The sequence below is a fragment of the Castor canadensis genome, chromosome 4 (genome assembly GCF_047511655.1).
Source record: "Castor canadensis chromosome 4, mCasCan1.hap1v2, whole genome shotgun sequence".
Taxonomy (NCBI): Eukaryota; Metazoa; Chordata; class Mammalia; order Rodentia; family Castoridae; genus Castor; species Castor canadensis.
In genome coordinates, this window is record NC_133389.1 from 178,225,082 (window position 1) to 178,244,705 (window position 19,624).

Here is a 19,624-nt window from a genome sequence, read left to right on the forward strand (position 1 = left end):
TTTGTTTTTAAAGACAGGGTCTCACTGTGTAGTCCAGGCTGGCTTCGAACTTGTGATCCTCTTGCCTTCACCTCCCAGCTGCTGGGATTACAGATATATACCACCACTCTATACTGATTCATTTGATTCTAGATTTCTAACTTCCTGAAAAATTTGTATTCTTCAGGCTTCAACAATTTTATGCCAAACTGACAATAAAACAGTTTCCAGCCATTATACTGGAGGAATGGTTGAGTCCTGAAAGAATTTGGAGCAGCTAGCCAAAGGCTTTCACGCCTCCAGGGGACTGTAGGGACAATGCCCTGTTCAGCTTAAAGAAGGTATAAAAGGAGACATTTTCCCATAACTCCATAAGATTAAGAAGGAGGCCTAGCAAGTGTGAGGCCCTGAGTTCAAACCCCAGTACTGCCCCTCCCTCAAAAGTTAAATTTGCCAGGTGCTGGTGGCTCACCCCTGTAATCCTAGCTCATCAGGAGGCAGAGATCAGGAGGATCAAGGTTTGAAGCCATGCTGGGCAAATAGTTCTGAAGACCCTATCTCAAAAATACCTAACACAAAAAAGGGCTGGTGGAGTGGCTTAAGGTATAGGCCCTGAGTTCAAACCCTAGTACTGAAAAAAAAAAAGAAAGAAAGAAAAGATTAAGAAGGATGAAGTGTCTGAGAGAGGAACAAAACAGAAGGTAGGCACCCTCCTCTCCCTGGGGCTCTGGGGCAGGCGTTAAGCATCGTGAGAGCACTGTTAAATACCATTAAAGTCCTACAAGTGTTAACGATAAGCTTTTACTGTGAGCACCCCTTTTAGTGTTTATTTTCCTTTAAGCGTATTGAAGTGTTGGGGGCCGGGGCAATTTGACTCCCTAATTGACGGCTCTTAGACCCTTCCCTGGGACCCTGGCTGCAGTTAGTGAAGGACTGTCAGTCAAGCAGCCAACCAGACGGCCCTCATGCCAGCACCAGATGCTTTGAACACTCTCTGCACACTCTGAGGAGGCTACACGCCAAAGCACACCTCCAGCTCCTGAAGGCACTGTCCCAGCAGACAGCTTGCACAGGACTTTCTGCCATTATAAACCTTGATGTACTCTAGATGAGCCTGCATCCATTTCCACCCAAGTCAGAGAAGGAGCACTTTGCAGGTGACCCAGGAAAAGACCTGTCCATCATTTGCATAAGGGACTCCCACTACTGGTGACAGGAGGCACCGCCATGATTGGTGCAAACAGAATCCTTCATTTGCAATGAAGGGACTGCCATGATTGGTGCAGACACCCTTATCACACACACTTTCTGGCTGTTTGGCTCGTTGACTGAGTTGTCTGGGAGAAGCTGTCCTGTGCTGCCCCCCAGTGTTGCAACATGAGGTCAAATAGTGACTTCTCTCCAGTGGTCATTCTCGCCTACTTTTGATTTTCATCGTTAGTAGAGTGACTGAGTTGGAACATAAAGAAAAGAGAAGAGGCAGTGACGAAGACAAGAACAGTGGCAGGGTGGCCAGAACCACTCCTTTAGGAGCAGGCGGTGGAGCTGACGTGTGGCTCCCAGGGTAGCAGGAGCCCATCAGTGGGAGCAGCACTGAGACCAACAGTAGCCATCAGGCCCATGGTGACTAAGGCAAGAGCAGCAGTGGGGTGGCTGGAGCCATCCCAGAGAGAGCAGCACTTCCTGCATTAGTGGAAGCCATCAGCAGAAGTGGCATCCAGGGCAGGTGGCAGTTGAGTGAGGCCTCCCGCAATTGCAGGAACATCAAATGGCCTATCGGGGCCTCTTGTAGCAGCAGGAGCACCACAGCTGGTAATAGGAGCCACCCTGGGAGTGAAACTGACATCAGTGAAGCCAATCGAAGGAGTGGCGTGAGCAGCAGCACCTGTCACCAGTGCTGTTGAGCACCCTAGGTTCTGACCCTGAGTCACAAGACAGCTATAAGGCTTTCCACTCCAGGTCCTAATCCTAAGGCTGGTGCGGTCTAGCGCTTTGGGCCACAAACGCCAGAATGTGAGAACTGTAACACTAACCTCCACCAAGAGCTGTCAAGTTCCCTGGTCCCAAATCCCAAGGCCTGTGTGACTGCAACAACTGTCAAGCTCCTTGGCCCTGCTGCTGCTGCTGCTGCTTGTTGTCACCTGCTGCTTGCTAAGTGTTACAAACACCTGCAAATGGTGCAGAGTAATTGGAGGAGCTTCTCAACTACCTACAATATGTATCCAGCTACAGCAAAAGGACCCCAGCTTTCTGGTTTGTAACACATCTTCCTGATCCTGGCTTGAGAATGCTGGGATTATAGGCAGTACCACCATGTCTGGTCTCACTATGTAACACAGGTAGGGCTGGAACTTGATTTACAGCCCAGGCTGATCTCTAACTTGTGATTTTCCTGCCTTAGCCTCCCAAATTCTGTGATTACAGGCATGTACCACCATACCCAGTTTGATATGCCCTTAATAGGAATTTATCTTATCTTATTTTCTCATTTATTTGAGACAGGGATCAAACTTGGAATCCTCCTGCCTCTGCCTCTTGAGTGCTGGGATTGCAGGAATGTACCATCACTTCTGGCTTCTTCTTCCTTTTTTAATTTTTTTACCATTTAGGAAATTGGCCTAGAAAACAAAGATTCTGTGTTTTACCAAGGTTGTTTCCTGTGCTTTGTGTACTGTTTATTAGGGCTTTGGTCATGTGAGGAGACGGACTCCGCTCTGTTTAAGAGCTGAACTATTGTTCACACTGACACTTGATCTTTTCAAGTGTTTTAAACTCTTGATATGTTTTGATGAATTTTCTCAAATCAAGTTCTAGATTGAGCCAGGCACTGGTGGCTCACTCCTGTAACCCTAGCTACTCAGGAGGCAGAGATCAGGAGGACTGAGATTTGAAGCCAGCCTGGGCACATAGTTTTCAAGACTCTATCTTGAAAACACCCAACACAATAAAAACAGGGCTGGTGGAGTGACTCAAGTGGTAAGAGCACCTGCCTACCCAGCCCGGAGGCAAGCCCCAGTACTGCCAAAAACAAAACAAAACAAAACACACCTAGTTGAGTTTTTTTGGATCTAGAGATAACTTTGGGATTTTCCAGTTGGGGTCCTTGAAGATATGTCTCTCATTTTGTAAAAAGAAAAAAAAGAGGTTATTTGTACTGATTAGGTTTACCTGATATGTTGAATTATTGGGAACTTGTCAAGTAATAAGAAATACTAAGCCCTGATTGAGTTATGCTTGAATTATGTGTGTTAGTAATACGTGTCTCTGAAATTGTACAAAATTCACAGAAATTTAATAGTCCTGGTATACTGTCACAATTTTAGTTATCTTCACATGAACACAACAGAAATTTCCTCATTCACAAATGGTTGTTTACTCTGCTACTTTCCCAAGCAACTGTAGGCCTTAAGTGTTTTGTTTTCAAAGAGATCCACAGGAAGGACTCTGACAAGTTCCTGATGCCTTCAAGATCGTACTACAGGACTAGCTGAGAATTCTGATAACTCTTATAAAGAAACCAATTGATTCATAAAACTTCTAACCCGACATTTAGCAGAACAAGAGTTAATTAAGTACCAAGGAAAAGCTGTGGCAGATTTTCATGCTAAGTCAGCCAGCAGCGAAATTTTTAGGGTATGCAGTTTTTTTTCTTTTTTTGGAAGCACCGACGTTTGAACTCAGGGCCTCATGCTTGCTAGGCAGGCTCTTGCCACTTGAGCCACTCCTCCAGCCCTTTCTTGTGATGGATTTTTTCAAAATAGGGTCTTGTGAATATTTAACCTGGCTGGCTTCAAAGCTCAATCATCTTTATCTCTGTCTCCTGAGAAGCTAGGATTACAGGAGTGAGCCACTGGCACCTGGTTTGAGGTACACAATTTGCATGAACTCCCTAAGATTAAACCAAGACAATCTTCCTATGATGACCTGATTAGTAATCGTGGTATGCACCCAAACTAAAAGGAAAAAAAAGTATGTAAGAAGATGTGGGCTGGGGGCGTAGCCTGGCAAACATAAAGCCCTAAGTTTCAACCTCAGTAACCCCCCCACACACAAAAAAAGATGTATATCCAATGCTAAGAAGAGCCTGGTTCTTCCTGGACCTTTAAAGCTTCAGCCATTTAAAGGTCTGTACTTCTGCTGGGGGTGTAGCTTTGTGGTTGAGCATTTGCCCAGTATACACGAGGCCCTGGAATTGATCCCCAGCACTGCACTAAGTAAATAAATAATTACTAGTAAGAGTTCTGCATTGCATATCAAAGAATAGACAGAATAATACAACCGATGGAAAAATATTGATGGGAGTTTCTATTCCAAATTTGCTAACAAAGCTTATAAGCAATGTTTGGTTTGTTAAGCCCATAAACCTGGGATGCAATCAGAGCCCCCGGGAGTGTATTTCTACCACCTAATGGACCATTTCAACACTTATGGATAGACTTCATTCAATTGCCATGCTCAGTGGGGTATCAGTTTACTCTTGTCATAGTTTGCATGGCTTTTGGTTGGATAGATGATTTCCCACATAGGCTCAATGCAACCATCATGGCAAAATCTCTAGGGACAGAGGAGCTCATTTCTGGGGCAAGAAAGGTGCTAAATAAGGCATCATAGACATGGCGGCATTGCCACTGTCCTGATCATCTTCAGTCTTCTGGAAAGGTTGAAAGGACAAATGTATTTTAAACCTGAAACTGGCAGAGTGCTGTATCCATCCCGTGGAATACTGCTCAGTAATCCAGACATGTGAGCTATTGGTCCACGCTTGAATGAATCTCCAGGAAATCATGTTGAGTTGGAAAAAAAAGCCATCCCAAGACTATAAATTATTTGATTCCACTGGTAAAATTTATTAGAAATGTCAAAACTTTAGGACAGCAGGATGGATTATTGGTTGCCAGAGTTGGGGGCAGAGAATGAGGGTGCAGGAAGAAGTGAAATGGTTACAAAAGGTTCTTTTGGAGTTGGAGCTATGAGGTGACCATGGTGGTTATTTGAACATTCTCAGGTGATCGAGCTAAATAAAACCTAACAGGCCCATTCAGAGGCATGCAAGTAAAACTGGGGAAACCCGACTAGTGTCTACACATTGGATCACTGGGAAACTGAGCAAAGGTTATGGGGCTTCCCTCTGTCTTACTTCTTACAACATGTGACTCTATAATAATGTCAAAATACCAACTTAAAAGGGGGATGGTGGACTGGTAGAATGGCTCAGGCAGTAAGAGTGCCTGCCTAGCAGGCATTAGGCACTGAGTTCAAACCCTAGTACCACCACCAAAAAAAAAAAAAAAAAAGGTGGAGATGGTGTGTCATTACAAAGGCTTTTTGACAGAGGACTGACTGTGGAGTCTTGAACCTTTAGCCTATGGCCCAGTAAAACAAAACAAAATAATTAATGGAGAGCATGTGCTCTAGGACTGATCTCTGGGCAGCAGCTCTCTCTGGTGTCCCCAGGTCTAACCTGTCTCTTCCTGTTCCTCAATTTCAGGTGGATCGGCAGCCAAGATGCAGATTTTCATGAAATCCCTTATAGGGAAGATCACACGGGAAGGCTGAACCCTCAGGTACTATAGAAAATGTCAAGGCCAAGAATCAGGATAAGGAAGAAATCCCTCCTGACTGGTCTTTCCCGGTAAGCAACTAGAAGAAGGATATACTTTACCCAACTACAACACTCAAAAGGAGTCTACCCTTCATCTTATGTTGAGACTTCATGATGGTGCTAAGAAAAGGAAGAAGTCCTCCATCACTCCCAAGAATAATAAGCATAAGAGAAAGACAGTGAAGTTGACTGTCGGGAAACACAATATGGCAGAGGAAAATGGCAAAATTAGTCACTTTCAGATGCCCTTCAGATGAATGTGGTGCTGGACTTTTTATGGAAGCCACTTTGACAGACATTATTGTGGAAAGTGTTGTCTGACCACTTCAACAAACCCAAAGACAAGTAACTGTGTATGAGTTATTAAAAGACATGAACTAAAAAAGAATTAGTTGATTAAGGGCTTGCCCAGTAACTAATTGCCTCTGAACTTTAGCCAAGAAATTTCCTTTGCTAAAACAAAGAAATGTTTAAGGACTTGAAAACTCAACTGCCCTGATTTCCTCACTCTATAGTGTATCATCTATACAATTATCATGCTGTAATAAATATGTATAATTATTATATGGTGATAAAAATATTTCTTGATGAACTTGATGACATAGAAGCAGAGGGAGCAATTGGGGCAAGAGCAGGGGGCAGGAAGGTTCCCCCTCAGGTGTACTCTTAGGTTTGTGGTATTAAAGACATTCACATTGTTGTGCTACAGACCTCCAGAACTTTTTCATCTTGCAGAGTCGAGACACTGTACCCATTAAACAACAACTCCTCATGTTTCCTTTCCCTCAGCCCCTGGAAATCCATCATTCCTGTCTGGAGGAATTTTACTCCCCTTGGTACCTCATATGGATGGAATCATACAGTGTTTGTGTTTTTATGACTGGCTGATTTCACTTAGCATAGTTTTCAAGGTTCATCTACACTGTATCATGACTCAGAATTCCCTTCCTTTCTAAGGCTGGCTGATTGGTAGTCCATTATATATGGACCGTATTTCGTTTATACATTCATCCATTGATGGACATTTGATGTATGAATCATTTTTTTCCTTTGGCCTTCATGCTTGCTAGGCAGGCACTCCGCCACTTCAGCCACTCCACCAGTCCTTTTTTTGAGTTGGGTATTTTTGAGATAGGATCTCGAGAACTATTTGCCCAGGCTTGTCTGAAACTAAGATCCTCCTGATCTCCGCCTCCTGAGTAGCCAGAATTACAGGCACGAATCCATTTTCCATTGTAAAATAACAAAATATCAAAATATCATTTAAAAAAAAACCCTGAAGATAGGTATTATATAAAGAAAAGAGGTATTTGGCTAAACTTTGAAAGTTCAATATTCTAGCTCTGACATCTGGGACCCTTGGGTGTGGCATGGTATAACCCCATAGGAGAAGGAGAGACACAAGGACTAGAAGTAAGCCAGAAATGAATGAGGGGTCATTTACAACCTGCTCAACTAGAAACTAACTGAGGTCTCATGAGAACTACGTTAATCCCTTTTAAGGACATAGCCTCAAAAACCTAATCACTTCCTACCACTCTCCATTTCCTAAGGGCTTCAACACCTCCCAATGTCATCACCTCACTGGGGACCAGGCTTAAAACACTTGAACCTTTGGGTTGCTCCCACTTCTTCATTACTGTGAGTAGGGTTGCTCTGAACTTGGTAAAGAGAGACTGGTCTGAGTCCCTGCTTTTAATTCCTTTGGAAACACTCACAAGTGGTATCCCTGGATTGCACAAATACTTTTGAACCCAACCTGAGGTGGAGGAAACCTCTTAGCTCCTTATCAGAGGCTATACCTGTGGGTGTGCCCTGGCCTGTGGAGAACAGACTCACCCCCGGGATCTGTCTACTTGTCCAGGGTGCAACAGGGGTCAACCTATGGGCACAAGCCTGCCGGCCTCTTTGAAAGATGAAGCCCATGTGTGTCTCCTGCCCAGGTCACTGGCCCCACACAAGGGAAGGCTTGCCCAGCCCTTCAATAACTGGAGATATAGACCAGGCCCCCAAAGATATGGTCCTCATCAGCCCCACCATTTCCAGCAGCACAGTCACTCAGGGACCCTATTTCTGGCTCCACATGCCCATGCCAAGCTTAATGAGTGGGTGACATGGCAGCCAGGCCACCCTGGGCCTTCTTTTCTTCCTCTATGGGCTCTTGGCATCAGGAAATTAAAGCTGAGGCCCTGGTCCAGGTTGGGAATTTGAGTCCCACCTGGCTTCAGCACCTAGAACAGAGCTAGTCCCCAGCTGCTGTCAGGAAGGAAGGAATGATGAACTCCCACAAGACAGCATGAGCAGAGGGGTGGGTGGCCTATAGCAGCACAGAGCAAACCCTCCCCGCTCAGAGGTCACCTGCACCAAACCCACTCCCCTACCTGGGGGAGACACTACACAGGGCCCACCATGACTGCCTTGTCACATCCTTGCCCTAGGCTACCTAGCCACACCTTGCAGTTTCCTTCCAGCCAGTCAGGCTTTAGCTCACAGGGCTGGGGTGGGGCCAGGTTGGGTGCCTGGGGCTTAGAGAGGGACAGAGAGCCTTTACGGCCAGAAACAAAGCCTACGCCTATTTAAACCCAGACACCTGTGCTGTAGCTGGTACCCTGGTGTCCCAGTCCAGCCATCCTGCTGCAAGCCCACCACCACCAGCTGCAGACATGCAGGGATCCTGGCTGCTGCTGCTGCTCCTCGCCCTGAGGCTACAGCTGTGCCTTGGTGTCATCCCCGGTAATGGACTCTCCCAGGCGCTCCTACTCCTCCCCCTCCCCCTGGCTGGCTCCCAGACTGACCCTGTCACCACTCACCCCTTGGCCAGTGGAGGAGGAGAATCCAGCCTTCTGGAATCAAAAGGCAGCGGAGGCCCTGAACACAGCCAAGAAGCTGCAGCCCATTCAGACAGCAGCCAAGAACCTCATCCTCTTCCTGGGGGACGGTGAGCGTGCAAGGCCTGCCCCCCGCCACGGCCCTCACATCCCTGCACCCACTGCAGGTCCAGGCCCACTCAGGGGCTTGGGCCTGACAGGGTTCTGTTCCTTCAGGAATGGGGGTGTCTACGGTGACAGCCACCCGGATCCTGAAAGGACAGTTGGAAGGTCAACCGGGGCCTGAGACACCCCTGGCCATGGACCACTTCCCATACCTGGCCTTGTCCAAGGTGAGTGCTGGGCCACCTGAGTCCTCCACAGCAGGAAGTGGGGAAGGGGCTGGAGATGGTGGCAGACAGAAGGACCTAGAGGAGCTGGGGCCTAGGAAAGTGTCCAAAACAATGAGCATAGGCCTCAGGCCTGATGAAAGACTAAATGTCTGCTCAGAGCTCAGATGAGAATGACTGTCCTCAGACACACAGTGTGGACAGACAGGTCCCAGACAGTGCAAGCACAGCCACAGCCTACCTATGTGGAGTCAAGGTCAAATATAAGACCATTGGCTTGAGTGTGGCTGCCCACTTTGACCAGTGCAACACAACACATGGCAGTGAGGTCCTCTCCGTGATGTACCGTGCCAAGAAAGCAGATGGGTTTGAGACTGGGCTTGGGGCAAGGGCAGACCTGGAGGCCTTGGTGACCCACCCTGACCTCTTCCATCTCCAGGGAAGTCTGTGGGATTGGTGACAACCACCAGAGTGCAGCACGCCTCGCCAGCTGGCACATACATTCACACGGTGAACCACAACTAGTATTCAGATGCTGACATGCCTGCCTCAGCGCAGGAGGAGGGCTGCGTAGACATTACCACCCAGCTAATCTCCAACATGGACATTAACGCGGACACAAGGACAAGGAGAAGGGGCTGGCTGGAAGGGAGGGCCCGGCACAAGCTGTGGCCCCTGGCCAACCAACAGGCAGAGCCCTAGGTCCCACAGGGGAGAGGGTCAGGGGTGGGTGCCCTTCCCACAGACCTGGTGGGGGAGCTGGGACTGTCTGGGAGAAGGGGGCAGGGGCCCATGAGTCTACTTGTCCTGATCCTTTGACCACAGGTCATCCTCGGTGGGGGACAAAAATACATGTTTCCTGACCATACCTTGAATATCCAAATGATGCTAATGAGACAGGAGTCAGGCTGGATGGATGGAACCTGGTACAAAGAACCAGGTGATAGGGGAGCCCAGGGGGACAGGGCAGGGAAAGGCTGTGGGTCTTAAGGCTATGTGCTAAGAGCTGGCCATGTCCCTCCAGGGAGCCTAGTATGTTTGGAACCTAGAAGAGCTGATCCAGGCTTCCCAGAATTCGTCAGTGACATACCTTATGGGTAATGACCCACCACTTCCTGCCCTGGCACCCTCAGATGACCTCTGCTGTGCATGTGTGCCATGACCCTCCTTCCACCCAGCCATGTGGTCATGATGGGCTCCCTTCTCCCTCAGGCCTCTTTGAGTCTGTAGATACAAAATTTGAGATCTCCCGAGACCCCTTGCTGGACCCTTCCCTGGAGGACATGCTTGTGCTAAGCAGGAACCCCAGTGGCTTCTATCTCTTTGTGGAAGGTAAGTGGTTGTTTCAGACAGAACAGAATGGAGACAGATCCAGGTCAGGATGAGGTGTCACCCCTTCCCACCTGCTCTGTGCAGAGGGCTGCATCGATCGTGGTCATCACCTGAGGACGGCTTATCTGGCACTGACTGAGGCTGTCATGTTCGACACTGCCATTGAGAAAGCGGGTCAGCTCATCAAAAAGCGGGACACACTCACGGTTGTCACCGCTGACCACTCCCATGTCTTCTCTTTTGGTGGCTACACACTTCATGGGACCTCCATCTTCAGTAGGCCAGGGGACAGTGACAGCTATTGTTACATCAACTTTATGGCAGAAATCTCTTTGAGCCTCAGTTTCCTCATCTGTCAAATGGGCTTAATGACAGCACCGCAGTCTTGTGAGCATTAAGCCAGTGCCCAGGCAAAAGGTGCGGGCACATGGCACGCATGCGCTCCAGAAGCAGTACTTAGGTGTCCACCTCTCTCCATGCAGGTCTGGCTCCCTTCAAGGCCGAGGATGGGAAGTTCTACACCTCCATCCTGTATGGGAATGGGCCGGGTTACAAGGAAGGCGACAGGCCCAATGTCACTGAAAGTGAGAGCGGTGAGTGCAGCAGGGCCGCAGGCCAGGGATCGGGAAGTGGAGGGAACTCCTAGGGTGGAGGCCACCACGCTGAACACCTCGCACCACCAGGCGACCTCACGTACGAGCAGCAGGCGGCAGTGCCGCTGGCAGCCGAGACGCACGGCGGCGAGGACGTAGCGGTGTTCGCGCGCGGCCCGCAGGCGCACCTGGTGCACGGCGTGCAGGAGCAGAGCTACATCGCGCACGTCATGGCCTTCGCCGGCTGCCTGGAGCCCTACGCCGCCTGCAACCTGCCGCCCCCTGCCGACCACAGCGGCACAGCGACCCCTGGCCAGACCGACGCAGCTGGCCCTGGCCTTGGCCCTGCTGCAGCCCCGCTGTCGCTGCCGCTATTGGCCTGCACGCTGCTGCTGCTTGTTTCTGGGGGCGGTGACTCCTTGATCTCCTTGTCTCCATCAGGTTCCACCTCAGGCTGTCCCCGATGTTCCTTGTGTCCTGATAACCCCAGGCCCTCCTCACCCTGAGTGCCTTTCAGCTGGCTCCTGCGCCCCTCCCCGGGGAGCCCCATTAGGCCTCAATACTTGAGATTCTCCTTGAGACATTCACCTGTGACAGATCAACCGGCCTCAGACCCCACAGGGCTTCCTTTTTCACTCCAAAAAAGGAATTGGTGAGGCCAAGACAAATGCCCAACACCTCGTGCTGTTGTGGGACATCCCTTCCGACTCTGCTCCTTACAGTGTAGGACAGGAGCGGGCTGGACAGCCACTCTACCCCTACTTAGAGCCTTGTGAAGGACCAAGCACACAACCACCCATTAGTGTCCTCCACCAAGCCAGGACCCCACAACCCCTGGGTACCCTAGGACTCCATCACAGAAGGGATCTGGGAGAGGCTGGCTTTGCACCACTCTCCAACGGACACTGCAAGTAGGCCAAGGAGGCTACTGGGACCAGGATCCCCAGAGGAGTTTTAATGTGTCAAAACCTTGGCTGTCAACCCTTGGCTTCCCCTCACTGGCCACCTTCACACCTGGCACCCTGCACAGGGGTCCAGTCACTCAGCCCCAAGTCACTCAGCTTTTCTTTGATGGCCCTCCCTCATGCCTGGTCCACTCTAAGGCCAGGCAGGGAGCCCCAGCGCAGCCCTTGGCTCCATCCCTAGGCCACCTCAGTACATAAATTCTGAACAAAGAAGATTCCTTATCCTCCAGCAGTGCCATTCTCCTAGGAGAGACAACCAATAATAAACTGTTATACAATGTGATGCCTGCAATACTTTCTAGAAAGAAAAGCCCTGAGTGCTTGCATCAGGGAGTGCAGGTGGAGGGGTGGGTGGTTGGGATCAGGAGGCCAGGGAAAGGCTGCCTAAGGAGTACACCACTGATTAAGAGTCCTGCACACAGCGAAGGCTTGACCAACGCAAACAGTAGTGCAAGCCTTGAGACAGCCATCAGCGGGAACATTTGAGGTAAAGCCTGATGGGTAAGAACAGGTCGGGAGGGAGAAGCAGAAATTTGAACTATAGAATGTTGTGATTGCAAGCCTTCCAGTAGGGGTTGACAAGACCCAGTTTAGAACATAGCACTGTGGCTGTTTGTGGAAGTGTTTCCTTCCTTTCTTCCTTCCTTTCTTCCTTCCTTCCTTCCTTCCTTCCTTCCTTCCTCCCTTCCCTTCCCTTCCCTTCCCTTCCCTTCCCTTCTCTTCCCTTCCTCCATTCCTTTTTTTTTTGAGGGGTAGCGCAGAGGCAAGAGATGGGAACTAGAGGGGAGGTGTAAACTCCAAACATTTCTGACTGACTCCAAACATTCTGGGGCCCTTACCCCAATATAACCATATTTAGCGTGTATTTAACCTGCCCCAATGAGAACATTTGAAAGAATTACATAAAGGTGAAATCAAGCACATCTTTCAGTAAATTTTACCACATTACAAATTTATTTGTACACTTACAAAGCTACAAAAACACATTTTACTTCCACTAGAAATATTAATATGATTGAATATACATCCTTATTTACTAAAAATCTTTATTTAACACTGTAAAACATCACTTTGAAGGCCTGACTCTCAGGGCAGTTTATTTCAATTCTAGGTTTTAGTGGCTGTCACAAAAATATGGGAGCTGAATAGAGGAAGGGCATCGTTAGCCAAGCTCACTAAATCATCCTGCTTGTTTTTAAATTCAGTCTATTTTGGACAGCTTTTGTTAAGATCCAGCTAGTATATATACTTCTGCCTTCCTTGGTGTCAATTAGGTGGTCTTTCAACACAACGTGAAATGTAACACATTTTATATTTTATAAATGTCTCAAAGCCCAAGCACCTCTTTGTTTTAAATCGATGAGTTTTGAAACAGCTTAATTTGAAATTAGATGATGGTAATTGTACAACTTTGTGAATAGTCTAAAAACTACTAAATTGTGTGCTTTGTAGGGTGAATTTTATGGTATATAGATTATACCTAAATTTTAAAAAGACAGATTAGAGTAGTGTGTGCTTTCACATTTCAAGGTGTACCATGAATGTTTTATTAGTCAAGTACATTTTTGGCCACAGAATCAAAAGCAGTGAAAACACTTTTCAAACATGTTTTCAAAATGCTCTTTCCTTAGCATGAGTTGTCATTCAAAGACAATTACCTTCTTACTTCTTCATTAAAAGAACACCCTAACTAAAGGACATGGAGCATGAAAGAGCATGTAGTTTTTCAACCTTTTTACTGAGTGCCTAAAACTGACTGCTCTCATTACCTTAAAAAAAAAGTCACCACACTCATCTTAAGAAGAAAGAGGAAAAGGAGGAGGAGGGCTGGGGATGTAGTTCAGTGGTAGAGTGTTTGCTTAGCACACACAAGTCCCACCAAAAAAAAATAAAGAAGGAAAAAGGACAAGAAAGGAGGAGGAGAAGAAGGAAAGGAAGGAAAGAGCTGGGTGTGGTGTGCACCTATGGTCCCGACTATTGGGGAGGGTGAGGCAGGAGGATCACTTGAGCCCAGGAGTTCCAGATCAGCCTGGGAAACATAACAAGACCCTTTCTCAAAAGAAGTGGAGGAGAGGGAGGAAGAAAGAGAGGGAGAGAAGGGATGGAGGGAGGGAAAGTTAGGCAGAAAGAGGAAAACTGAGAGCACTTCAGTCCTTTGCCATAACTCACTCATGGCTCCTTCTCTGTGGTCTGGAAAGTCTTGGTTACCACACCCAATCTCGTTACCCAGTACCATAAGACTCCTACTCTAAAAGGACATTCTTGGTTTTATAAAATTAACCCTGATGGCCTCCTACAACCCTGGTTTTGTGCTTCTGCTTCCTGCAGTGGTTTGACCATGGGTGGATGAGCCGGTGGGTGAGTTTTGCAGGCAATGCTGCCTCTGCACCCTTATTGTTATTGAGAATCTTTAAAAAAAAAAAATCCTTTCTGAGTAGCTCTTCCATCAGTGGTTATACTTCCCTGTTTTCCCCATATGACATTGTTTTTATTCAACAAGGCATTTACTGTTGGCAATATATCTTCTCTGCTATATCTTTCCTTTAGTGGCTCACCAAAAAAAAAAAGAAAGAAAAGAAAAAAAAGTGGTTTGTGTATTTCATTATTGGAAGCGAATCCAGCAAATACCTTAAGCTGAGACGTGTTAGAGACATCTGTACTTTCAGCCAACTGTACAGCAGACCTCCCACACTGGGTAATTTGCTCTAATACTCGTTTCTTCCAATCTATGGCAATATTTTCCCCACATCTTCCAAGAGTATTTGCTGACAAAGAAATGCCTTTCGGTGTGTCGACAGATCATTTACTGTTCATTGTTTCTGCCATTTTTACTGCAGCAGAAAGAAAAAGTGTTTGCCTGGTGGTAGGTGTTTTTTTGTCTTATGCTATTATGCAAGAAACTTTAAAAGAGCTTTCCAAATATTTATCATTGCTTAGGGAAATATCAAAAAGTACTGGGTTGAATAGCACATAACTTTAAACATCACTGGGAAAAAAATTGTGGGGGGTTGTCTTCATGTTCTGAAAGCTGTTTTTAAATGTCTCCCAAACCATGAGGATTTTGTGCTGTTGTTGATGACTGTCTCAAGGCACACAGGCGCCCAGGGCGCTCACCAGGAGCTTCACCTGGTGAAGCTTCACCAAGAACGATGGGGAGTGCTTCACATATTTTTGTTGTGTTTCTGTCCTTACATTCGGGGCTAACTTCTTGCCACTTCTGTAACCTGGGGATGATGAGCATGTACCAGCAGTAAGGAATCTTCTGTTTGTGGCTTGCCTGGCCATAGATTGTTGGTATTATTTTCATTTTCTTTACAGGCATCTTTTGTAGGCCACTTGTCCATATTGGAGGATTAGCTTGGTTAAAACTAGATCATATAATACATAAATCCAATAGATAAATACACTGAACTCTAATACACTGCAACCCACTGACAATAAGCAAAAAGGGAGGGGGCTGGGTACTAGGTCAGCCCCTAGCTAAAGGCAGCCCATTCTTTTCTGCTGGGATACCTGAGAATCCTATGAGGTGGGTGCTCAGCTGAAGGGTGAAGGTACCAGTATGGAGCCCAATATTAAATATGACAAAGTGCTTATTCCAGTCATAGGATGTCCACTGTGCAGGGCTGTGGCAAGGCATGGGCTGGAAATATGGCCTGCAGAGAGCCCAGAATATAGTAGGCACCCAAGAGGGTCTGAAGTCCCTCTAGCCAAACATACTGAGCCCTGGGCCTCAGACCCTGTGATGGTGGGCACCTCACCCCATGCCCAGCTCAGCTCCTTGCAAGGGCCAGAGGGCACCACAGGTCCCCACCAACTGTCCCTGCTCACAAAGCCCCTACCCCTGCTCCTGCACAGCTCTGGTGACTGACACGGGGAGGGCCTAATGGGTAGAAACAGGCACACTGCCATTCAGTTTCTCAGGAGGACGAAGGCAGGTGTCAGGTGTGCCCTCCTCCTGACCTTGATGCTGATGTTGCCCCCGCTGGTCCCCAAAACAGGTGTTCCCCCCACCCCATTAGCATCTGCACAGCAAGCAATCACCCTTCAAGGAAGCCTCTGCAGAATCCAACCTCTGGGGCCTCCAGGGGCCTGTAGGAGGCTGCACAGAGTTTGCAATCACCCCTCTGATATAAGGTGGCCCCAGGGCCTACTTACTCCTGCTGCCTGGAGCTTCCACACTTGCTAGCAGTGCACACAACAGACCGCAGCAGCGACAAGCAGCTGGAAGTTCCCCTTGATATAACCTTGCCCACTGGGAAGCCAGTCTTTGATGGTGCACTTGGCACAGAGCCTAGGAACCAGCCTTGTAGCTCCTGAGCTGCTCCCAAAGAGAAAAATAGCTTCCCCCTGTACCAAATGGCCAGGCCACTGCCTACCCCTTTTAAAGGGGAGACTTCCAGGCCCTTGTGTCCTGTTCTGACCCTTTCTTGACTCGCTGGACTTGTAAATTGTCATTATCAGCCAGCATGACATCCCCACTCCCTCTCCACCCTGCAGGGACTCCTCAGGTGAGAGGAAGATGCTCCCCAAAGAGCGGCCTTCAGACCTCGCCACGCAGATCCTGACAGCGGCCCCTGCGAGCATTTGGTCCCACGGGAAGATGGGAGTTTTATTTTTTTATTATTTATGCAAAGTATAGACAAGGAGAGATGCTGTTTAACAGCACCATGTGACAGCGGCTTGGGGATTTGAGCTGCCTGCTGGCCCCATGAATCAGCTATGAGCGGCTGCCAGAGGCTCCTGGATTCTAGGCAGCAGCCAAGGTTAGGGAAGCCTGGCGCCTGCTGTGCCTTCCAACCAGATGAGCTCATGCTGGACTTTGGCTGGCTTAGGAATGAAGCCAGTGCTCCTTGCATCCCATGGGCACCTTGAACCTTGCACTGGGGTGTGAGGAAGGTGGTCAGGAAGAGGCATTCACTGTGATCAATTGAGTTGGTTTATTTTTGCTATGGCACGGCACATCGTGAGGCGAAGGGTGACCTGAGCTAGTGACCTGGGTTAAAGTGAGGAACAACTGGTAGCAGAGAATGGGGATCCTATCTAGTGGAGCATGTGCAAACAAGCAAAAGCTGAGAACCCTCACCCCAGGCTGGGGGAAGGAGCCCAGAGGTCATATGAACAGGAGGCTGTGGCTTGCCTTAGACTAGAGGAGGGGGAGTCACGGTGGTGGGGGTGGAGGCCCTCAGCAGGACACAGGGTATGGGTTCCAGCTTATTGTAGACTCTGCAGGAAAGGCCAGGCCAGGGCACAATTACTTTTCCCAAAGGAAAGGGGCTTTGGGAACCAGGAGTCCGTGCTCCTTTTGTTCCTGCTTGTGGTGATTTTCCAGGCAAGGCTGAACTGCTGCCTAAAGATGCTGCAGAGAAGAGGAGCATTCTCTACATGACTGCCAAGGTCTCAGTCGGTTATGTGGTGTCCAAATCTGTGGACTCCAAAATGCAATGACAAGTGAGCTTACGGAGCAAGGACTTCCCTCGGGAGGATGGGCTTAGTTTTTCATTGTCCTGAAATCTTCTAGAGGCATATGAAGAAATTATAAATAGCATGAATGGTGGCTTGTATGTTTCTCCATGAACTACTCCGCCTCCTGCAGATCAGTCATTGTGCAGTGACCTAGGCCTGGAGGGCTGACTAACTAACTAACTCCAAAGCTGAGAGGGTCCTGGTTTGTCAAGAAGCCCCTTCATAGCTCCTGTGGTCTGGGGGAGATGCTGGAAGTGCCTGCACATCTCTCAATGGGAGTAAGAAAGGAGAAAATGCTAATTAAAAAAAAAAAACCCAGTTGTCATCTCTTCTGCCTTTTAAGGGGTGGGAGACAAAGTAATTCATATCTGTAAAAATAAATCTTTCCTCCACAGTCTCATTGGTACATGAGGATGAAAGCAGGGAGGCTGGACTCTGCAATACTGCCTCGCCCTGGCCTCACAATGGGGGTGGGGGTGGGGGCTAAGAAGACAATGGCGGCGGGGGCGGGGGGCATGCATAGACACTGCTTAGCATCTGGACAATTCTGGACCCCACCCAAGAAAGGGAAATTTGTTCTTTTTAATAATCTTATAATCAATAAACCAGCTTAGGAGAAGGGTGAAGAACCCAGAAGCAAGAGAGAGAGAGAGAAAGAGAGCAGACCTCAGCAGCTGGATTGGCTGTGCTGCCTCAGCATCCCAAACCTTCAGCAAGTCTGAGATAGCACCCGGTCCCAGACATAGAATTCTAACTCACTTAACAGGTTAGAGAAGCCTGGTACTCAGTGGTACCAGACACCCTGTGCTGCTCCTGGGTGCTCCAGAACTCCCAGGGCCACTGACCTAGAGTTGGGTCCACCCACCTTCACTACTAGCCCCTCCTGAGCCATATTTGCAGCTAGTTTCAAATCCTCCCTAGTGTGTGGAGATGTAGCCCAGGCTGAGGGGCATCCCCTGCACCCTTGACTTTGAGGACCCTGAGTCAGGGATGAGTCGGGGTGGGGCTGAGGGGGACTATGGACAGTGTGGCTATGGGGCTCTGGGGAGGGAGGAGGGACACTCATGTAGCTCCATCATTGCAGGCGGCTATAAGCTGGTGCACCCTTTGCCACTCCTATGCTGATGACAGTTCTGGGCACAGAGAATGTGACTGCCTCGCTGAGGTCACCCAGCAATAATCTCTAGACTTGAAGCCCAGCTACAAAACTGTGGGTGGTAGAAGCAGATTCTGTGCAGAGGTCCAGCCAGTCTCTGAGGAAGGTGGAGGTGGGAGCGGTGAGGCTCCCGGCACGTGGGCATGCAGGTGGATGCCTGGAAGCTTCAGCGCTGTTATAAGCATCCCAGCTCCTTTATTTCCCTGCTATTAAATGCTTAGCGGAAGATTGCTTTCTGTCATTCCAATGAGCTGCTCTGAGGACGCCTGCCGCGTGGGTGAGCTCATGGATGGAGCGAGTTCCACCACAACCCGCCCCTTGGTGCTTCTAGAATCACGTCGACACTGGGAATGGCTTTTAGAGCTGCACTGCTAACCCCTCACCAAACACAAGGGAAACTGAGGCCAGATTTCAGCAGCTGAGCTAGTTCACCCTCCACCCTGGTGAACTAGTCAATCAGCCAATCCCCAACGAGGCGCTGAGCACAGGACCCAGCAGATAAAGACATGACCATGGTTTGTGCTACATGTGTGACTTCCTAACAGAACACCTACCAGCCTACACTGAGTTTGGTGTGAATACTCAAGTTTAAGGGAACTCAGAAACCAAGGCATGGCCATCTCCACACACCAGTGGGGTGACCTAGTACTCTGTCCATCTCACTGGGTGGCAGTGAGGGTGCTCCTAGGGCCTGTCTGGAAGAGCAGTTTGGGTGACACATGATCACACAGCCTTAGGTCACCTGCTTCAAAGCAGCCTCAGGGTCAAGAAATTCATGAAGTCTACAGCAGGATACAGACGGAGGGGAAGGGGCTCAGCCCCAGTAGTGACCTGGACTCACTGCATTTCATTCCCTATGCAAGACAAGATGCACAGATCCTGTGCATCTTGCTGGAGGATTCCCACAGGTCTGCTGGCCTGAGGCCGCCCCTTAAGGGACACAGAAACTGAAGGAATTGGTCTTGGGTGGAGCTAGGAAACTCAGGACAGGCGCAAAAGGACTGGGCCTGAAGCCCAGTGCCAACCAGGATCCCAGGCCAGAGAGATGGGATATGGCTGGGGTGTGCAGGGTTTCAGACACCAGGACCAACAGGTAGGTGGCAGGTCAAGGCAGGGAGAGAGCTATCCTTCTGTCTCAACTGCCTGAGAGACATGGTATGTATGTCTGCCCAACCCAGAAGGATGGTCCAGAAATGCAGTACCTCCATGGGGCCCAGATCCCCCTGCAGGCCCACCTCCATGGAGTATGCCAGGGGACAGGCAGCTCTGAGCTAGGCTCTGTGCCCAGGACTTAGTGGTATACCCTCTGCAGTTCCTCCGGAACCATAGGATCCCTGTGTGACCACCAGTATACTGGGAGGAACAGCCTCTAAC

At 48.8% G+C, this 19,624-nt stretch overlaps 1 pseudogene; it reads left to right on the top strand.

Moving 5' to 3' along the window:
• Positions 1–8,176: 8,176 nt before the first annotated feature.
• On the top strand, positions 8,177–11,169 carry LOC109692271 (intestinal-type alkaline phosphatase-like; annotated as a pseudogene).
• Positions 11,170–19,624: the final 8,455 nt, after the last annotated feature.